This window comes from Molossus molossus, unplaced genomic scaffold (genome assembly GCF_014108415.1).
Source record: "Molossus molossus isolate mMolMol1 unplaced genomic scaffold, mMolMol1.p scaffold_m16_p_1, whole genome shotgun sequence".
NCBI lineage: Eukaryota > Metazoa > Chordata > Mammalia > Chiroptera > Molossidae > Molossus > Molossus molossus.
In genome coordinates, this window is record NW_023425344.1 from 162,355,232 (window position 1) to 162,378,794 (window position 23,563).

At 35.7% G+C, this 23,563-nt stretch overlaps 1 pseudogene; it reads left to right on the forward strand.

Moving 5' to 3' along the window:
* Positions 1–765: 765 nt before the first annotated feature.
* On the forward strand, positions 766–861 carry LOC118621781 (annotated as a pseudogene).
* Positions 862–23,563: the final 22,702 nt, after the last annotated feature.

Sequence of the window (23,563 nt, forward strand, 5' to 3'; positions counted from 1 at the left end):
TTATTTCTAATTACAAATAAATGAAATTTTGTCTTGAAGCATGGTGTAGCATGGGTAACAGTCTTAATATAACAGTAAACTACATTGCTACATTTTGTGACAGTATGCATAAAAAGCCAATGTCATTGCGAAGGTTGAGATTGCTTCTTTCTCACCAGATCAGAAATTCTTGGGGCAGTCTTTGCAAGAGCACAGTGAAGATTATCTTCCACAACAGTCTATTTCTGTATTTAGACTTGATAACCAACAAGCTGGAAAACCCTGTTTCACAAAGATATGTTGTTGGAAATGGAAGAAGGTGCAACACAGTCTCAGACAGAACAGGATATGACTGCAAACACTTGATCCAGAATTTTGTAACCGGCATTGTAGAGAAATCAGTTCTCACTACATTGTTGTTAATAAGTTCAATGAACTTCTCTTGTGCTGTCTCAGGAACATCTTCCACTTTGACTGTGAATGGGCTTCTGGCAAGTGCAAATGGGATGTCAGGTAGATTTAGAAAGTATGATGAAATTTTGTCGGCAAGCATGTGCAAGTGTTCTTTCACAGAAATTATAATCATAATCCTTTTGTCTTGTTCAATGTCATGTTCCTCAAAGAAAGCAGATAAGGTAGGCAACATGTGCATTTTATATTCATCCAATTTTTTTTTTTTTTTTTGCCAAAGCTGAAGTTTCATTTGGAATGATGGGATCTTTTCAGACAAATTGAGGCATGTTTCATTTGGTCCTTGCAGTGATAAATTTAACTCATTGAAGATGGCAAAGATGCGTGCTTGCTTCGGCAATGATACAGAGAAGATTGTCATGGTCCCTGTGCAAGGATGACATGTAAATTTGTGAAGCATTCCATTTTTTTTTTTAATCCTCACCCGAGGACATTTTTCCATTTTTTGTTCAGTTAGAGTGGGAGGGAGAGAGATGAACAGATAGAGAGAGAGAGAGAGAGAAACAGTGACGTGAAAGGGACACATCGAGTGTCTGCCACCTGCACGACGGACCAGGGCCAGGGACAAACTGCAACTGAGGTATGCGCCCTTAGCAGGAAACGAACCTGGGTCTCTCGGGACCGCAGGCCGATACTCTAAACACTGAGCCAAACCGGCCAGGGTACATTCCATATTTTTATAAAGAATTCAAAGCAATGATTTTAAGGGTGCTCAAACAATTTGGTGAGAACTACAAGCAACTTAATAAGAATTATGAAAAGCTCACTGGGAACTACTTCAGCTTAAAAAAAAGGTAGAAGCTGTGCATAAAAATCAAGAGGAAATAAAGAAGGACATAGTTCTTATGAAAAATACCTCAGAAGGGTTTAATAGTAGACTAGAAGAAGCTAAAGATCGAATCAGCGACTTAGAAGACAGGGTAAAGAAAAACACTCAAATAGAGCAGCAAATGGGAAAAAAAAATTTAAAGCAGGGGGAAAGTTAAAGGAGCTTTGGGACAATACAAAACATAACAACATTTGCATTATAGGGATACCAGAAGGACAAGAATCAGAGAAAGGAATAGAGAACCTGTTTGAAGAAATGACAGAAAACTTCCCTAAACTGGTGAAGGAAAAAGTCACATGAGTCCAGGAAACACAGAGAGTCCCAAGCAAGAAGAACCCCAGAAAACCCACAGCTAGACACATCATAATAAAAATGGCAAACATTAAAAACAAAGAAAGAATCTTCAAGGAAGCAAGAGAGAGACAGAAATTTACCTACAAGGGAGCTCTCATTAGACTGTCAGCTGATTTCTTAATAGAAATGATGCAGGCCAGAAGGGAGTGGCATGAAGTGTACAAAGTAATGCAAGGCAAGGGTCTGAATCCAAGACTACTCTATTCAGCAAGGCTATTATTCAAAATTGAAGAAGAAATAAAGAGCTTCACAGATAAAAAATAAAAAGCTAAAGGAATTTACCACCACTAAACCAGCACTGCAAGATGTGCTGAAGGGACTGTTGAAGAAGAAGAAGAAGAAGAAGAAGAAGAAGGAGAAGGAGAAGGAGAAGGAGGAGGAGGAGGAGGAGGAGGAGGAGGAGGAGGAGGGGGAGGAGGAGGGGGAGGGGGAGGGGGAGAGGGAGAGGGAGAGGGAGAGGGAGAGGGAGAGGGAGAGGGAGAGGGAGAGGGAGAGGGAGAGGGAGAAGGAGAAGAAGGAGAAGAAGGAGAAGAAGGAGAAGAAGGAGAAGAAGGAGAAGAAGGAGAAGAAGGAGAAGAAGGAGAAGAAGGAGAAGAAGGAGAAGAAGGAGAAGAAGGAGAAGAAGAAGAGAGAGGGAGGAACACAGGCATAAAATTAAAATGGCAACTAATAACTATCTATCAATAATTACCTTAAATGTTATGGCTTAAATGCTCCAATCAAAAGACATAGGGTAGCTGACTGGATAAGAAAGCATGACATATATATATATAAATATATATAAATATATATATGCTGTCTACAAGAGACCCACCTCACAACAAAAGACTCACACAGGATGAAAGTGAAGGGATGGAAAAAAATTTTCCAAGAAAATGGAAATGAAAAAAAAACCTGGTGTAGCAATACTCATATCTGACAAGATAGACTTCAAAACAAGGGCCATAATCAGAGACAGAGAAGGTCACTACATAATATTAAAAGGAGCAATCCAACAAAAGGATATAACCCTGGTAAACATATATGCACCAAATACAGGAGCACCAAAATATATTAAGAAACTTCTGGAGGACTTCAAGGGAGAGATCAATAGCAACATGATCATAGTGGGTGACTTTAACACACCACTGACACCACTGGAGAGATATTCTAGACAAAATATTAACAAGGACATAGAGTCCTTACAAGACAAACTAGATCAGTTGGACTTAATCGATATTTACAGAACATTTAACCCCAAAGCTGCAGAATATATATTCTTTTCTTTTCTTTTTTTTTTTTATCCTCACCTAAGGACATTTTTTCCATTTTTTTGTTCAGGTAGAGTGGGAGGGAGAGAGAGAGGAAGAGAGAGAGAGAGAAAAACATTGATGTGAAAAGGACACATTGAGTGGCTGCCACCCGCCCGACCAACCAGGGCAGGGGACAAACTGCAACCAAGGTACATGCCCTTAGCGGGAACCGAACCCGGGTCTCTCGGGACCGTAGGCCGATGCTCTAACTGTTGAGCCAAACCGGCCAAGGCCAGAATATATATTCCTTTCAAGTACACATGGGTCATTCTCAAAGATAGACCACATGTTAGAACACAAAGCAAGCCTCTACAAATTCAAGAAAATTAAAATCATATCAAACATCTTCTCAGATCACAGTGGCATGAAACTATAACTCAATTACAATAAAAACACAAAAAACATTCAAACACTTGGAGGCTAAATAGCATGTTATTAAACAACAAATTGGTTACTAACAGAATCAAGGAAGAAATTAAAAACTTCCTGTAATCTAATGAAAACGAACACACAACAACACAAAATCTATGGGACACAGTGAAAGCAGTCCTAAGAGAGAAGTTCATAGCACTACAAGCCTACCTCAAGAAACAAGAAAAATTCCTAATAGACTTTTTAACCCTACAACTTAAGGAACTAGAAAGTAAACAAAAGAAAAACCCAGACCTACCTAGTAGGAGGAAGGAAATAGTAAAGGTTAGAGCAGAAATAAATGACATAGAGACAAAAAAAAAAAAAACAATTCTAAAGATCAATGAAACAAAAAAGCTGGTTCTTTGGAAAGATAAACAAGATCGATAGATCTTTAACCAGACTCACCAATAAACAAAAAGGAAGAAACCAAAAAAAACAAAATCAGAAATGAAAGAGTAGAAGTAACAACTGACACCACAGAAATACAAAGAATCACCAAAACATACTATGAACACTTAAACGCCAACAAATTGGACAATCTAGGAGAAATGGACAAATTTCTAGAAATACACAGCCTCCCAAAACTGAACCGAGAAGACACAGAAAACTTGAACAAACTAATAACTACAAAGAAAATTGAAGATGTAATCAAGATTCTCCCAGTAAACAAATCCAAGACCCAGATGGCTTCACAGGAGAGTTTTACCAAACATTCAAAGAAGAATTAATACTCATTCTCCTCAAACTATTCCAAAAAATAGTTTGGAATACTTCCAAACTCATTTTGTGAGGCCAGCATAATTCTAATTCTAAAACCAAAAAAAGACACTACAAAAAAACAAAACTACAGGCCATTATCTCTGATTAACATAGAAGCCAATATCCTTAACAAAATATTAGCAAATCAGATCCATCAATACATCAAAAAAAATTATTTATCATGACCAAGTGGGATTCATTGCAGGCATGCAAGGATGGTACAATATTCGCAAATCAATAAATGTGATGCACCACAGACACAAAATGAAAGATAAATATCATATGATCATATCAATAGATGCTGAAAAAGCATTAGACAAAATCTAGCATCCATTTCTGATAAGAACGCTCAGCAATCTGGGAATAGAGGGATCATATCATGACATAATAAAGGCCATATATGAAAACCCTACAGCCAACATCATAATCAATGGGCAAAAACTAAAAGCATTTCCCTTAAGAATGGGAACAAGACAGAGATGCCAACTTTTCCACTCTTATTTAACATAGTACAGGAAGTCTTAACCACAGTAATTAGACATGAAGAAAAAATAAAGAGGATCCAAATTGGAAAAGAGAAAGTAAAACAGTCATTATTCACAGATGACATGATATTATGCAAAAAAAAAAAAAAAAACCCTAAAGACTCCATCAAAAATCTACTAGACTTAATAAATAAATTTGGCAAAGTAGCAGTATACAAAATTAACATAAAAAAAATGACAGCATTCTTATACACCAATGATGGAATCACAGAAAGAGAAACTAAAAAGACAATCCCGTTTAGCATCGCAGCAGAAAAAAGAAAATGTCTAGGAATAAACTTAACCAAAGAAGTAAAGGACCTCTTCACAGAATACTATAGGTCACTAAAAAAAAATGGAGGAAGATATAAAAAAGTGGAAGCACATACATTGTTCATGGATTGGAAGAATTAACATCATTAAAATGTCCATACTACCCAAAGCAAATTATGGATTCAAAGCAATCCCCATCAAAATACCAATGACATACTTCACAGAACTAGAACAAACACTCCAAAAGTTTATGTGGAACCAAAAAGACCCGAATAGCCATAGCAATCTTGAAAAAGAACAAATTAGGAGGGATCACATTACCAGATTTCAGGTTATACTACAAAGCCACTGTAATCAAAACAGCCTGGTACTGGTACAAGAACAGGCATATAGACCAGTGAAACAGAACAGAGAACCCAGAAATTGACCCAAGACAATATGCTCAATTAATATTTGACAAAGGTGGCAAGAGCATACAGTGGAGTCAAGACAGCCTCTTTAATAAATGGTGTTGGAAAAATTGGACAGCTACCTGCAAAAAAATGAAGCTAGAACACTAACTTACACTATACATGAAATAAACTCAATATAGATAGAAGACTTAAATGTAACCCATGAATCCATAAAAAAATCTAGAAGAAAATGTAGGTAACAAAATCTTAGACATCATATGCAGCAGAATTTTCAGATACAACACCTAAGGCAACAGAAACAAAGAAAATGAACACGTGGGACTACATCAAACTCAAAAGCTTCTGCACAGCAAAAGAAACAACCATCAAAACGGAAAGGGATCCTACTATATAGGAGACCTTAATTGCCAATGATGCATCAGATAAAGGGTTAATTTCCAAAATATATAGAGTGCTCATACAACTCAACAAAAGGAAGATAAAGAACCCAATTAAAAAATGGGCAGAGGAGCTAAATAGACACCTTTCCAAACAGGACATACAAGTGGCCAAGAGACATATGAAGAAATGCTCATCATCACTAATCATCAGAGAGATGCAAATTAAAACAACAAGGAGGTATCACCTCACACCTGTCAGAATGACCGCCATCAACAAATCATCAAACAACAAGTGTTGGTGAGGGTGTGAGGAAAAGGGGGCTCTAGTACACTGCTGGTGGAAATGCAGACTGGTACAGCCACTGTGGAAAACAATTTGGTGTTACCTCAAAAAACTAAAAATTGAACTGTCATTTGAGCCAGTGTTCCCACTTATAGGAATATACCCTAAGAAGCCTGAAACACCAATCGGAAAGAATATATGTACCCCTATGTTCGTAGCAGCACTATTTACAATAGCTAAGATCTGGAAACAGCTCAAATGTCCATCAGTAGACAAATGGATAAAAAAGCTGGAAAGTAATATCCTAAGTGAAACAAGCCAAGCATAAAAAGACAAATACCACATGATCTCACTTATTAGTGGAATATAATGAATATAACAGTCTGGGGAAGGAGGTAGTCCCAGAGACATGGAAGTAGTCTACAGACTGACAATCCCCAGAAGAGGGGGTGGTGGGGAAGAGATAAACCAACAAAGCTGGGGACAGGGTGGGGAGGAAAGTGGAAGGGAGAATGTGTAGGGGAAAAAGGAGAAACATTTGTAATAAAAATAAATTCATTGAAAATATAAAAAAAAATGAAATTAATAAAAAATTATTTTTAAAAAATTGAAAAAAAAAACTTCTTGATGATAACCATCTCATTTCTGTGTGAAGTAGCAGAGCATTGCTCAGCACATCTAACTCATTCCACAGTTGTGAAAATAGGTAACTGTTTAAAGTGCTTGCCTTTACAAAGTTGACAGAATTGATGATGCTTTTCATTATTTTTGTAACTCTTGTGGCAGCATCTTCTTCCTAATATTTGCTGATGAATCATACAGTGAATTCCAACTTTTGGTCACTTATTCAGTACCAAATGTTGAAATCCAGATTGACATCCTAGCATAACTGGAGCACCATCTGTACAAACACCACAAACCTTTTCCCAAGAGATCTTATGCTCTTTCAGAAATGAACCAGCTATATCACATACATCACATGCAGTAGTTGTCATTTCAAGAGGTTTGCAATAAAGAAACTCATCTTTAAAGTTGCCATAATTAATATACCTCATGTAAACGAGTAACTATGAACAGTTTGCAAAATCTGAAGTTTTATCAAGCTGGTTGCAAAATATTGGAAGTGGAGCAGATTTAATTTCTTGAATTACCTGATCAATAATATCAGCAGACATGTCATCTATTCTTCTGTGGACAGTGTCATTAGATAAGGAAATTACACTCAGTTTTGTAACAAATTCATCTCCAATCATATCGAACAATGTCTTTGGCTGCTGGCTACGGTAAATCCTCAGCAATGGTGTGAGGTTTCATAGCTCTGGCGATTGTGAGTGCCACCAAATATGAAGCTTCAACAGCTGCTTTGTTTTGTTAGTGGGACCCGCCACCAGTGTGTCTGGCTTTCTTGAGTAAATCAGCTTTACTTCTAAATAGTTGGTATCCTTGCTGGCAAAGCTCGAATGCTAGCTATCAAAATGGCGTTTTAGTTTGTTTGGCTTCATAGATTCAGCTGATAGAACTTCACAACAAATATCACGTTGCGGATTCTCTATTTCTTCTGTAATTATTGAGGTAAAACGATAGTATAAAAAATCCTCACTATATTTTCTTTTCTTAACATTCTTCTCCATATGATTCATTGTCATGGGATGGTTTGCTAATGAAAATAATATATAACAATAGCTTTAATAATACAAAAGATGATGCATGGCATAGTTCAGTCAATACAGTTCATTAAAGTTTCCTATGATTTACCATTCTCTGTGTTGTTGGGTGATTATATATATATATCTGTTACTATTACAAGGGGGCAGTGTTCACATCAACCACAGCTGAATATAAAAAGCCGGATCAGCATTCAGATTAAGTTCCCATAGTACAGATTTTTTTTTGCAGTACTTGATGATTTTACAGTACATGATTTTACATTTACCAGTAATTATAATTCATGAAGTGTCATTTTACCTCCAAAATTTCTGCTTTCAACACAGTAGCTGCTTTTAACAGAGTAACTGCTTTCTACACAGTAGCTACTCTCTACAAATGTATGACTGGTCTGCACAAGTACATTATGGTGCCAACCCTGTCACATACACCTGTATATGTATGGGGTGTATGTGATGGTGTTGGCGTGATGATGTCATCATGCTGGGTACTCGTATGTGGGCATATCTGTATGTGGGTGTATCTGTATGTGGGCGGACCCACCTTGAGGTGAATAGAGGAATGGTGTCTCAGTTCCTAAGATCATTGAAAATATGTGTTTTCTGATGGTCTTAGGCGACTCCTGTGAAAGAGTTGTTCAACCCCTAAAGGGGTCGCAACCCACAGGTTGAGAACCAGTGCTTTAGAGGGTAATCTGATAAGTGAAATAAGTCAAACAGAGAAAAACAAATACCATATGGTTTCACTTATATGTGGAATCTAAAACAAAACAAAACAAAATAAAAACAGAATCATAGAAACAGAGACCAAAGGGATGGTTACCAGAAGGAAAGGGATTGGGGGTACAAGTGAACACAGGAAGGGCAATATAATGAATAATATTGTGGTAAATTTGCATGGTGATCAGATGACTACTAGAATTAGTGAGTGATCACATTGTAAGGTATAAAATGTTGAATTACTATATTGTACACCTGAAACTAACATATAAAATTGTATAGAAACTATACTTAAATAATGAATGAATGAATGAATGAATAAATAATAAATAAGAAAATGAAGAGACATCCCACAACATGGGGGAAATATTTTCAAAACATATATTTGATAAGGGAATTTTATCTAGAATACATAGATAATCCTTACAATTCAATAATAAAAAGACCCAAAGCCCAATTTCAAAAATGGGCAAAAGATCTCAATAGACACTTCTCTAAGAAAGATATCAAAATGACCAATAAGCAATGAAATATACTCAACATCATTAGCAATCAAGGGACTGCAAATCAAAGCCACAATGAGAAACCACTTTGCACCCACTGGGACTAGTCAAATCATTTGTGCTGGTGACAATATGGAGAAATCAAAGCCCTCATATTCTGCTGGTCAGAATATAAAATGGATAACAATATATCAGTTCCTCAAATGATTAAACAGAATTACCGCATTATTCAGTGATTCCATTCCTAGATTATATATATATATATATATATATATATATATATATATATATATATCTCCAAGAGAAATAGACACAGATCCATACCATACACACACACACACACACACACACACATACACACACATACACACACACATACACACACATATATGCATTATTCATAAAAGCCAAAAGGTGGAAACAACCCAAATGTCCATCAAAAGATGAATATATAAACAAATGGTGATATATCCAGACAATGAAATATTTTTAGGCATAGAAAGAAATGAAGTACAGATACATGTTCCAACTTGGATAAACATTGAAAACATTTCCCCAAATGAACAATGCCAGTTACAAAACATATTGTATCATTTCCTCCATATGAAAGTCCAGAATAAGAAGATCTATAGAGACTGAAAGCAGATTAGTAGTTGCTTAGAGCTGGGGGTGGGGAATGAATGAGGAGGTGATAAGGGCATGTGTGAGGGTAATAGCTAAAGAGTATAGGTTTCTTTCCGAGGTGATAAACATGTTCTACAACTGGCTGGGGCGATGGTTACATGTATTTGTGACTATACTAAGATCTGTTAAATTTTATACTTTAAACTGGAGAATTGTAGCAAGAGAATTATAACTCAATAAATCTGTTTTTTAAAAATAAGGAAACATTTAACTCTGGCTAGATAGCAACCATATAACAGACAAAAATATGAGTTCTGGAAATAAAAGACATATGGTGATATGTCAAATACTACAGGACTAAATATTCAGTTCTTATAGATGAACAAGAGTACAAAATATTCAACTTCTTTTATATTGAAGCAAATTATTCTCCAATGTTAAATAATGAGGAAGAAATACTAACAGCCAAGGATTAGGTTTCTACTGAGAAAAGTAATGGTAAGCTGGAGGATATGATGATTCCTACTTACACTGAAATTAAAGAGAACTATCAGAGATGGCCTTTGAAATATATATATATATATATATATATATATATATATATATATATTTTATCCTCACCAGAGGACACTTTTCCATTTTTTGTTCAGATAGAGTGGGAGGAAGAGAGAGAGAGAGAGAGAATCATCGATGTGAAAGGGACACATCGAGTGGCTGCCACCCACATGACCATCCAGGGCCAGGGACAAACTGCAACCGAGGTACATGCCCTTAGCGGGAACCGAACCCGGGTCTCTCTGGACCGCAGGCTGACGCTCTAACCGCTGAGCCAAACCGGCCAAGGCTGAAATATTTTTTCAGGAAAAAAATTCTCTAGAAAAGGACAAGAAAGATTAAAAGAGAGAGAGAGAAAGAAAGAAAGAGGGAGAGAGAGAGAGAGAGAGAGAGAGAGAGAGAGAGAGAGCGCGCGCAGAAAGTGAACTCAAGACCGACCAAAAAAAAAAAAAAAAGAAAAGATGGTTGAGATATATGTACTATGTAGCCACTGAGATGGTTAATTTGGGAGGGTATGGTTGATTGTTCTAGACAAAGTAGACCAGAAAATGGAGCACAAGGAAGTTTTGTAACAAATGAATGCTACTCATATGAGCACAATAAAGGGTATTAGGTGTAAAACGATCTCAACACTCACGAAGGTACAGTTCACAGTATTGAGACTTATTGTCATTACACCTCTCCTGTTGTTTTTTCTTGGGTGAGACTGTAATCTATCTTAAGTGTTTAAGAGACTCACATGTGGTTCTTTCTGTAAAGAACTTTAGGGTCACTTTGGACATCTAAGTCTTCTTTTCTACCTTCCTTTCAAAATTCAGGTGAGAGTACATTTTGAAAAACAAATTTGAGTCCAAACCCAATATGGACCAAAACAGCCCTCCCAATTTCTTTCCACACCCTAAAGAGTGGGAAAGAACAAAAACAGATGAAGAGAACAGATGTTTGTTGTACCCGTGTACAGTGAAACCAACCTGCTCCAAAATTGCTCCTGTCCAGCTTTTCACTTCTAAGACAGCATCCAGATTTGGACTGCAAGATTTATTTCTGTAGACCACTCATTTCACTTTGACTATAGTGTTCTATAATCAATTAGATATATGTAATTAGGCATATGGTCTAAGTAAATTATAAATGAATGAACTTACCCATATTCACCATCATTATTATTTTTAGCTGGAATAGTATTGTGATTTGAAAGGTTAAGATTCCTTTTGATTGCATGGGAAGTATTCCATGAGTAGTTGAAATTCTTGCTAACCTGCCTGACACTGGAATTGACCAATTTTAGTTAACTTTTTGGAGTTCAAATCAATTAGAGCCTTCTGTTAGAAGAGCAAAAGATTTTCAAGAATCTCATGTATATCAATATTATAGAATATGAGAATGAAAAAGTTGAGATATTTCAAAACTGTTAAGAATTTAAGAGGGATGTATACTATAATTTAAGGGATTAAATGATTATATTGTGCAATTTTAAGTAATTATATTGTTAAAAAAATGATACTGTTTTGACATAACTCAATATTTAGGCCCATGTTATTTGAATTTTCAGATAGATTCACATGAGGTAGGGAATTAATGGTTGTTGAATGCAATCCTTGACATAAGCAATTTACATTTCCTCCTAATAACTCTGTGAGATAAATGTTTAATGTTCACTTTATAGATAAAGAAATCGAGGCCAAGAGAGTTCAAGTAACTTCTCTAGGGTCTCAGAGTCTATTAAACAGCAAGCTGGATTTGAATTCAGATTGGGCGAGTACTTTTTCTGCTATATAATGCTAATTCTGAGTTTCATGAATGGAGTGAAATGAGAAAATATGGAATAAGAAAGAAGCAACCATCACTGCTATATGAAAAATTTTTGTAAGCTGCTTCTGAAACATTTCAGAAATGTGGATTTTTGTGCTGTGTCCATATGGATACCTGGTGACTCTTTTAATACAGATACTAAATTTTAAGAAAAGAGAGAAAAAAAAAAGACAAGGAAAATATAAATGTATAAATGACACATAGGGAAAATATCATTATTACTTTTCAAGACCATTTAATAAATATATTTGTTTTAAAAACCCTAAGAAAGTGCAGATTCTAGACCTGTTTCTGTATTAGTTTGAAAATGGACTTTCCTAGTTTCTTCCATCTGATTGGTAGGCATGGGTTGCAGCTAGACAACTGGAAGAGGTAGGAGGGTAACAAACACCCATGAGAAGGGCAAAGGGAGCTTCTTGAAGGCCTGAAGAGTACTCAAGCTAAGGGTCTCTGTAAACCAGAAGATCTTTTTTCTGGCCAGGAGTGAGACTGTATCTCTTACTCTGCAGAAGTCTGTTGGCATCTTTCCATCAAACTCATCATTACCCAGTTGTGACAACTGCACAGGGCCACAGAAGACAATGCCTAAGCCAATGAAGTGAGAAAGAAACTTTAAACGTAAGAACACATTCAACAGCAGGCTCAGCTGGTGGCCACCTCCCTCTCACAGGTCATCTATGAGCCTCTCACTCTGAAGTCAACAGACTCTCTCATTTTTCATTCTTCCTGTGACATTTGATATTCTTGAGAAACATTTTTCCATGTTTCCATACATAATGCTGTCCTCATTCTCCATCTACTTCTTGGAGTCCTTCTGATTCATTTTATACTCAAGGTTGTGCATGTTTTACAGTAGTCTTTGGCCCTTTGCTCTTTTGTTTTAAAGCACTTAATGAAACATGCACTCTAATGGCTGTAACTATTCCTGCTCTGTGCTAAAACTAAATTCATATTTACTTTTCTGACCACTCTCAAAAATCCCTGTAGACTATCTCCATGGGCTTATTAGTCACTTATTCTTTATCCTTTTGCTTTTACTTCCAAGTCTGTATGTCTAAAACCAAAATTAATGTATACTCCAATAACAACTGTCAAGACACAAATAGGAAATGCACAAAATGAAAAAGAAAAATAACAAGCATAAAATGTTAAAAATAATTATCAAAGAAATACAAATGAAAGCAAAATATGTCATACCACTTACACCTATCAAGTTGTCAAAAACTTTTTTAAAATTATAATACAGACTATAGGCAAGAGTGTAAGGAAATGGTCATTTATATACTGTTGATAGTAGAGTAACTTCACAAAACTTCTGAAATAAAATTTGGCAATATGTACCAAAAGCCTTAAAATGGTACAGTAAATATAACCTATTTATTTCATTTCTTAGCATGTATTTTAGGGGAAAATATATTATTGATACTATGTATACATATATATGTGTATTATGTGTATATATATATCTCTATATTTCACAGCATTGTTTATATAATTGATAATCAGAAATAATGTAATTGTGCAACAAAAGGACTATGTTTAAAAATAATGGTATATCCACTCAATAAAATATTATACAGATAATAAATGAGTTACAGAAAAATTATGATGTGCAAATATGTTATTGATACATTTAAGGTCAAGGTAAGTTCATGTTAAGTATATAGTAAGTTAAGTAAATAATGTAGGCAATGATACAATGCATAGACGTAGCACCATGCTGTAAAAAAACATGTCTATCTGTATATTTACATATATAAATTTATATACATGTAGAGAGAGAGAGAAAAAAAAGGATCTGAGAGAGTATACACCATAGGTTAAAGAGTGATTTTATACTTTCTCTTGACTAAATTTTCCATTTTTTTCTATCATGAATGCATGCATTTGGTTTTATGGTAATAAAATAATATTTTAAAAAACAAATTTATTTCCCTTCAAAATTCAGTATTTTTAAAATTTTAGTATGTCAATGACATGCTTATACTTGTTTTTAAATTTATTTTTCTTTCTTTATTTTTAGAGAGAAAGAAAGGGAGAGAGAGAGAGAGAAAAAGAGAGAGAGAGAGAGAGAGAAACATCAATGAGAGAGAGCATCGATTGGTTGCCTCCTGCATGCCCCCTGCTGGGGGTGTGGCCCACAACCTGGGCATGTGCCCTGACTGGGAATCGAACTGTTGACCTCTTGCTTCATGGGTTGGTGCTCAACCATTGAGCCACACCAGCCAGGTGACATGCTCATTCTTGGTCATCATGCTCAAAAACATTTTGTATTCCTCCATCTGAGATTTATATAACTTCACTCAAATATTAAGTTATTTCAATTTTTTTCTATTCTGCACTCCACTGACAAATCCATCTTTATCAAGTATTGTTTTTTCAAATACATTTTCAGGCTTAAATCCTGACCCATTCTGAAGGGGGAGATTTTGGGGTTTGATTTGCATGCTATTTAAACAGTAGAGGTATGTTCAGTTTGTAAAAATTTTTCATTTTATACCTATGATTTGTCTTGTATCGAATGCCATTTTTATTTTGATTAAAGTAAACAAACAAATTAAAACAAAAATCAGTCCATTACCTACAAGGTAAAGTTCAAAACCCTTGGCTGAACATTAGATTCTTCTATAATCTGATCTCAACCTTCCTTGACAAGGATGAGGATCACCTGCGATACTCCTCATAGGTTATGTTGTTTTAAACACTTTATATCACTTGTCTCATTTGACTATCCCAACTCCCTGGAGCATGTACTGTTATTATCCTCATTAAACTGATGAGGAAACGGGAGACTTACTGAGGATATTACTTGTAGATGCGAAAATGTACTACTTTTTTCACCCTGTACTAATTTCCTCATCTTGTGGTAATATTTCCCCAATTTCATAGCCTAGAACATCTGTCACTCAAGGTTATTTGGGTTCTTCATCCAAAGAATGAAGAAAGACTTTTCAGATACTCTTCTTGGACACAAAATTTGAAAATAATCATAAAGAGACTGACTAGCCCTGGCCGGTTTGGCTCAGCGGTTAGAGCGTCGGCCTGCGGTCCTGAGAGACCCGGGTTCGGTTCCCGCTAAGGGCATGTACCTCGGTTGCAGTTTGTCCCCGGCCCTGGTCGGTCGTGCGGGTGGCAACCACTCGATGTGTCCCTTTCACATCGATGTTTCTCTCTCTCTCTGTTCCTCTCTCCCCCTCCCACTCTACCTGAACAAAAAAAAAAAAAAAGGAAAAATGTCCTCGGGTGAGGAAAAATAAAAAATAAAAAATAAAAATAAAAAAATAAAGAGACTGACTATAGCAGCATAGGAAGAAAATGTAGATTAGTTTCTGCCGCAAACCCACCAGAGATTGAAGGTTCCCACCATTGGAGCAAGATTTCATTTCAATACCTCAGTTACCCCACTGGATAAACTCATTCCTTCCTTTCTCTTCCCTTTTCTCCTCCCTTTCTCACTTCCTCCCTTTTCTCTTCCTCTGCTCTCTCATTTGCATAAATCAGCCAGAGTGTGTTTCTGTTGCTTGTAATCTAAGCAGTCTGGTGTGACAGTTGCTCAAGATTATTCAGCTAGAGTATGTGCTACTGTTGACACTTGCAATCCAGTCTAGAAGACTCCAAAGTTGGTGTTCTTTAACAATTATGTTTTAGAGTGTGACTGAAAAGCTCAACTCTACCTCTGGTTCTTATTGCTTAAATGCATATTTGTTCACTTTTATCCCATTTTGCACAACCCACTTCTACTACACAGATAATCTTCCTTTGCTTTCCTTTTTCTTTCAATTCTATTGAAATTGTCCCACTGACCATCATTAAAACCCACCTCCTCTAAAATATTAATTAAACTCTTTAATCAATAGAAATACTTTCTTTGGACACTTATTATTTACTGATAGAATGAGAGACAGAAGGTCCAAAGCCAAGAACAACTCTTCAGCTTGAAAAACCACCACTGGTTCTCTGTGACTTAGAAATAAAATCTAAACTTCAGAAACTTTCCATACAAGGCATTTTTTAGTAAGGTCCAAATCTGTTTCCCTAGTTACATCCTACGCTACTTGCTCCTTTTCTTCTTCAGCTTCTCTATTTATCAGCTGAAACTTTGATAGCATTTTACATTTAATACCCTTTATTGTGCTTATATGGGTAGCAGTCATCTGTCAAAAAACTTCCTTGTGACAATTTTTTCATTGCCTTGCATTTTAAAAAAAGATTATTTTAATGTGTGCTGTTTAGGCAGTGAAAAGACTGATAGTTCACCTCTTCTGATCTGAAGAATTTAGATAATTTATTATTCTATCCTTCCAGCTAGGAGCTAGGATTATCTATCTATCTATCTATCTATCTATCTATCTATCTATCTATCTATCTATCTACCTACCTACCTACTTATTTATTTATTTGAAAATGTATGGGGAGAATTGGCTGTTAACATGATAAATCTGAGTTACATCCAAAAGAGTATTCATTTATACAATAAAGAAATTGCACTATATCACTGTTTAAATTTACAAACAAACATGGTAACAGAAAAAAATATATCATTTTATATATTTTCTTTGATATCTTCTTGAAACAATGTGGGACATTATAACATTATTACTGATATTTTGCCTCAAGGGTTTTTACCTCTTTGGATACACAATCACATTGTAGAAAACAAGATAGGATAGTTTTCCTCTACATTAGGAGGAGCATATTGTACACTGCTGGAAACAAGTCATCTGAAAATAAATACATTAATAGACACAAAATGCCTTTTCAAAGATGACATCAGATGCCTAGAGCTTGACATTAAAGGTTACATATTAAGTGGAACACCTCAACTTTTCTTTGAAACACAATAGCTTTTTACATGAGATTTCAACAGCCAGCCATAGTCTTTTTTTCTCTACTTTAAGAGAAGGTAAAACAAGTTTTGCTGCTTTCTCAGTTTCTGATTCAAATAAATATTGATTTAAAAAATATTGGCACATTTGGGGTTTATAGATTATTTTGGGTATGGGGGTTGCACATGGGACTTCTTTGTAACAGCATCCCCAGATGTTAGGACTTTTTCACTCTGCATAGAAATGTGAATAAATTTATATATTGGAGTGACACTTCTGCAGGAAGCCTAGAGACTTATCTGTTTACTACATGTCACTAAAGTTAAAGTGTTAGTGTGGATAAATTTCACTGCTTGTTTAGACTTTACGAATATAATTACTCAGTGTTAGACAATAAGAAATGGAAAACACTTAAGTGGCTTTCTTATACCTGGATCTGTTGATTTTGTTTTGTCAATGAGGGCTTTCATTAAGAGCCGCTGAAGGTTAGTCTCTCGCAATTGATGTAGTGGTAACAATTTACTCTCTCCTGCCATGGTAAAGATAGAATGAAAAGAACCTGTCCTTCAATCTGTTCGTGGTAGAGATTTTTTTTTTCTTTTTAAAGTATAAACATTGAATTCCTCTGCTTACTTGGGGATGGAAGGTCATTAACAGGGCACTTGAGCAGATTGGAATTACAGTCAACTGAGACGTTGAAACATCCTAAATGGCTTAATGCAGCAACTAAGTGCTTCTTAAATTCCAAAACTTTTACTTGAGCACAGCAATCATGAATTTCCACTGCCTTTAGTAAATCCTGTTTTTATAGTTTTGTGTGAGGAAGCAACACAAATTGAAATTATTGTTTATATTTTTTGCTTAGCAACATTAATTTGTCAAGATGTAAATATAAAATTAGAGATTTAACTTAATTTTATATGGTTAAATATTAAAATTAATAGAAAAATTAGTGGAAATTTGGTGCTACAGCTAATAGAAGAGAAATTTATTTTAACTGTTTGAGATTCTATATTAATTTGTACTTTTATAGCCATTATGTACAAAATGGCCATTTGTAGGCATCAATTAAGTAAAAAATAAGATGTTCTCTCTCTCTCTCTCTCTCTCTCTCTCTCTCTCTATATATATATATATATATATATATATATAATTTTTTTGCCTAAGCTTACAATCTTTTAAATGTGCATTTAATCCCTAGAAAAAGAAATATATTTCTAGAACACACAGATAAAAAGGTACTTCTGGTTCAAGGTAGAGAATGGACTACAAAATGGAAAGAAAGAAAACCCAGCCTAACACATTCAACCATGAGCAGCTCACAGATATCAGATTTGTAAATGCTGGTGAACAGACGCTAGGAAATGTGCTACTGAAATCTCAAAGAGCCACTGACAAAATACTTTGAGGCCAAAGTACAAATAAAATATTTATTCTCAAATTAAAAAGAACACAAGTTCCCTCATTGTTTCTTTAAATGTTCTACATGATTTGTATTCCTGTTTTTCATTTTCTGATAACTCTTCAAATATATTTTAATTTTAATTTTTTTATTTTGAAGAATTTCAAGATTTAAATTGAATTTATTTGGTGATATTAGTTAATAAATTTGTACAGGTTTCAGGCGTACAATTCTTTTTTTTTTTTTTTTTAATTGGTTTGAGAGAGAGGAACAAAGAGAAAGGCAGAGAAACATCGATGTGAGAGAGAAACATCAAACAGTTGCCTCTCGCACATGCCACGACCAGGGAATAAACCTGAAACCTGGGTATGTGCCCTGATTGGAATCAAACCTGCTATCTTTTGGTGGATGCTACAATGCTGCAACCAACTGAGCCACACTGGCCAGGGCTCAGGTGTGCAATCCTATAATACATCATTTGTACATTGTATTGTGTATTCACACCCCAAATCATCTCTTTCCATTACCATTTATGCACCCTATACCTTCTTCTACCTCTCCCCAACCCCCTTTTTTCTAACAATCATCTTATGCTTATATGTGTTTATGAGTTTTTGTTTGTTTTGCTTAATACTTTCACCTTTGTCATACAGACCCCCAACCTCTCCCAACTCCTACAACTATCAGTTTGTTCTTTGTATCTATGGGTCTGTTTCTATTTCATTAGTTTGTTTGTTCATTCAGTTTTACATATTAGTGAAATCATATGGTACTTGTCTTTCTCTCTCTGATTTATTTCACTTAGCATAATAGATTTCCTTCTTTTATGGCCGACCAGTATTCCATTGTGTAAATGTACCACATCTTTTTTGTCCGCTCATCTACTGATGGGCACTTAGGCTGTTTCCAAATCATTGCTATTGTAAACAGCACTGCATGTTCTTCTGAATCAGTGTTTCAGGTTCCTTCTGATATATTCCCAGAATTGGGATCACTGAGTCATAAGGCAGTTCCACTTTAAATTTTTTGATGTAGCCCTGGCCGGTTTGGCTCAGCTGTTAGAGCGTAGGCCTGAGGTCCAGAGAGACCCAGGTTCGGTTCCCGCTAGGGGCATGTACCTCGGTTGCAGTTTGTCCCCGGCCCTGGTTGATTGTGCGGGTGGCAGCCACTCGATGTGTCCCTTTCGTGTCGATGTTTCTCTCTCTCTCTCTCTCTCTCTCTCTCCCTCCCTCCCTCCCTCCCTCCCACTCTATCTGAACAAAAAATGGAAGGGTGTCCTCAGGTGAGGATAAAAAACAAAAACAAACAAACAAAAATTTTTTTTTTGATGTATATTAGCTACATATTTCCACAGTGGCTGCACCAATCTGCATTCCCACCAACAGTGCACAAGGATTCCCTTTTCTTCTCATCCTCACCAACACTTGCTGTTGGTTTATTGACAATAGTCACTCTGACAGGTGTGAGGTAATATCTCATTGTGGTTTTAATTTGCATTTCATCAGATGAAATACTTTGAGGTATTTCTGGTTCAAGGTAGGGAATGGACTACAAAATGGACTTACTGGATGTCCTTTTTGGAGAAGTGTCTATTTAGGTCCTTTTTCCATTTTTAAATTGGGTTGTTTTTTAAGTCTTTAATCTGTTTGAGTTTATTCTTGTGTATGGTGTGAGAAGGTGGTCTAGTTTTATTTTATTTTTTTTGCACGTATCTGTCCTATTTTCCAACATCATTTATGGGATAGACTATCTTTACCCTATTGTATGTTCTTACCTCCTTTATCAAATGTGAATTAACCATAAAGGTGTGGGTTTATTTCTGTGTTCTCTATTCTCTTCCATTGATCTATATGTCTGGTTTTATGCCAGTACCATGCTACTTTAATTACAATGGCCTGTCTTGTTCCTGATATCTGGTAGTGTGATTCCTCCAAATCCATTCTGCTTTCTCAAGATTGCTGTGGCTATTTGGGGTCTTTTGTGGTTTCACATAAATTTTTGGAATATTTGTTCCAGATCTTTGAAATATGCCACTGTTATTTTAAGAGGAATTATATTGATTCTGTAGATTACTTTCGGTCGTATGAACATTTTAATGATGTTAATTATTCCTATCCATGAACACGGTTTATGTTTCCACTTATTTGTAGCTTCTGTTTCTTTTTTCAGTGTCTTATAATTTTCTGAATACAGATCTTTTACATCCTTGGTTTAATTTCTTCCTAGGGTGTTTTTTTTTTTTTTTAATGCAATTGTAAATGAGATAGTTTCCTTAGTTTCCCTTTCTGATAGTTAATTATTGGTGCATAAAAATGCGACTTCTGGATATTTATTTTTAATCCTGCTACTGTACTGAATTCACTTATCAGTTCTAGTACTTTTTTGGTGGCATCTTTAGGGTTCTTTATAAACAGTATCATGTCATCTGCAAATAATGGCAGTTTTACTTCTTCCTTTCCAATTTAGATGCCTTTTATTTATTTTTATTTTTTTAAATTTCTATATGCTTTTATTAATTTTTTTAGAGAGAGAGGGAGGGAGAGAGAGATAGAAACATTGTTGTGAGAGAGAACTATTGATCAGCTACCTCCTGCACATCCCTACTGGGGATTGAGCCTGCAACCCGGGCATGTGCCCTCACCGGGAATCAAACCAGGACCTCTCAGTCCATGGGACGATGCTTACTTCACTAAGCCACACTGGCTAAGCAAAATGCCTTTTATTTCTTCTTGTGTCTGATTGCTGTGGCTAGGACTTTTGGTACTATGTTGAATATAAGTGGTAAAAGCAGACATCCCTGTTTTATTCCTGATCTTAAGGGAAACAGTTATAGTTTTTGCCCATAGAGTATGATATTGGCTGTGGGTTTGTTATACACGGTCTTTATTACATTGAGTTATATTCCCTATATTCCAACTTTGCTGAAAATGTTTATCATAAATTGGTGCTGGAAGTTATTAAATGCCTTTTCTACATCTATTGATATGATCATATGATTTTTATCCTTCATTTTGTTTATGTGGTGCACACTTATTGATTTGAGAATATTGTATCAAACTTCCATCCCCAGAATAAAGCCTACATAATCATGAACTTTTTAATATATTGTTGGACCTGGTTTGCTAATTTTTGTTAAGGATGTTTAGCATCTATGTTTATCAGGGATATTGGCCTACAATTTTCTTTCTTCATAGTGTTTTAATTTGATTTTGGAATTAGGGTAATGCTGGCCTTGTAAAATGAGTTTGGGAGTCTTCCCTCCTCTTGAATCTTTGGAATAGTTTATGAAGGATAAGTGTTAGCTCTTTGAATGTTTGGTAAAATCCTCCTGTGAAGCGGTCTGGTCTAGACTTTTGTTTGTTGGAACTTCTTTATTACTGCTTTCTGTCTGATTCTTCTCGGTTCGGTTTTGGAAGTTTGCATGTTTCTAGGAATGTATTCATCTCATCCAGATTGTCCAATTTGTTGGCATATAATTATCAAACATATTTTCTTACAATCCATTGTATTTTTTTGGTGTCAGTTGTTACTTCTCTTCTTTCATTCCTGCTTTTATTTATTTGGGTCGCCTTTCTTTTTCTCTTGATGAGTCTAGCTAAATGTTTATATTTAACCCTTAAGCTATTTTAAACTATATTTAAATAATTCATTTTACCATTTTTTTTTTATTCTTAGGATTTGGGAATAATGGTGATTACTCCATGATAAGAAGTCAAAAGACCAAGCTGGCTTTTAGTAATTTTAAAAGTCTCCATGATTGCCCCAGTAGGCTGTTGAACTTTCTTCGTGCTCTCTCTAGAGGTAGAAATAATTGTATTCATTGCATTATCTTATCTGAAACTCTGTGTAGTAAAAGGTGACATGAAAAGGATAAAGCTATGAGTCATTTTCACTGTTCTCTTTACCATTTTGTCATCTTTGTCTTGCTACCATTCCGGCATAACCCTGTGCTCTTGTTCTGGGTAGTGGCTTGGGCGTTCATGTCCGCATGTTGTGAACATAATAAAATCCAGTATGTAGAGACTAATAAAGCATATCTACCTCATGCATCTCTTTCAGAGTTGTCCCTCTTTCTTTGCTATGTCTTTACTATCGGAGTTGGGCTAATTTAACCTACAAATAAAAACACAGAAACACTTGTCTCTTAAGTTAGAAAATGCCTTTAATTTGTGATAATCAGAAACCTTTCCCAATAGTATTATCATTCCGCAAAAGACTTTGAGTCCTATTTTAGGGAGGAAATTAGAGCAATCGGGAATAATTTATCTCAACCACCTTTCAATTCCCTGAACATCTGGCCTGTCTTCTACTTTCTCAGTCTCTTTCTCTCTAGTGGGTCCTTTCCCTAAGTCTGAAATATTTTCCAATCCTTTTGCACTAAAACGATTTTCTTTCATCATATATCTCCTGGCAAACTCTATTTTCTCTTTCCTTCTCATGCGCATTACTGAACAATTGGTTTCATCTCAAATGTCTATTACCTCATCCCACATCCATCTTCCAACCCTCTGCAACCTGGCTTCTGTCCCCATCACTCTGCAGAGACGACTCTTGCTGAGGTCACCAGTGATCAAACCTGATGAACACGTCAGTCTTAATTTTACCAGATTTTCTTTCAGTGAATATTAATGATCATTTTATTTCTTAAAACTTGTCTATTTCTTTATCTTTCATGACAGTATACTCATTTGCTTCTTCTTACTTCTCTTTTTTTCTTTTTCTCTTGTCTCTCACTTAGTCTCGTTCTTACATAGCTGCTATTAAGCATTATATCTCATCCTGTAAGATTGTATCCATGATTACAATTTTTTTTTATCCTCACCCGAGGACATTTTTCCATTATTTTTTTGTTCAAATAGAGTGGGAGGGAGAGAGAGGAAGAGAAAGAGAAACACTGACGTGAAAGGGACACATCGAGTGACTGCCATCTGCAAGGTCCAACCAGGGCCAGGGACAAACCCAACCGAGGTACGCACCCTTAGCGGGAACTGAACCCGGGTCTCTCTGGACCACAGGCCCACATTCTAACTGCTGAGCCGAACCGGCCAGGGCCGTGATCAAAATTTCACGTGTACCAACCTATATCTGAATAATTTCCAACTCTCTCCAGCCCAGACTTTCATCTGCACTTTAGTCTATCTACTCCCAGTTGCAAATATCCCACAAGAGCATCAAACTCAACAAGTACGAAATGAAACAGCATCTTCTTTACATAAAATAAGCTTACAGTCTACATTTTTTGCTTAATAGGATCAATTCCTGTTCTACCACCTAAGCTAGAATCCTAATTCTTGACTCTTTTCCTTATCTTTTTCTCTCCACACTTGAAACCTCTAAGTTCTGTATTTCATCAATTATAGATGCAGATTTTACATTTTAACATTTCTGAAATCAGAATACATTACAACAAGCAATAAGCAATGTATTGTTATCATTTGATTAGCAGGTATTTTATTCTTTCTTAGTGGCACAGAAAGAAATGTTAT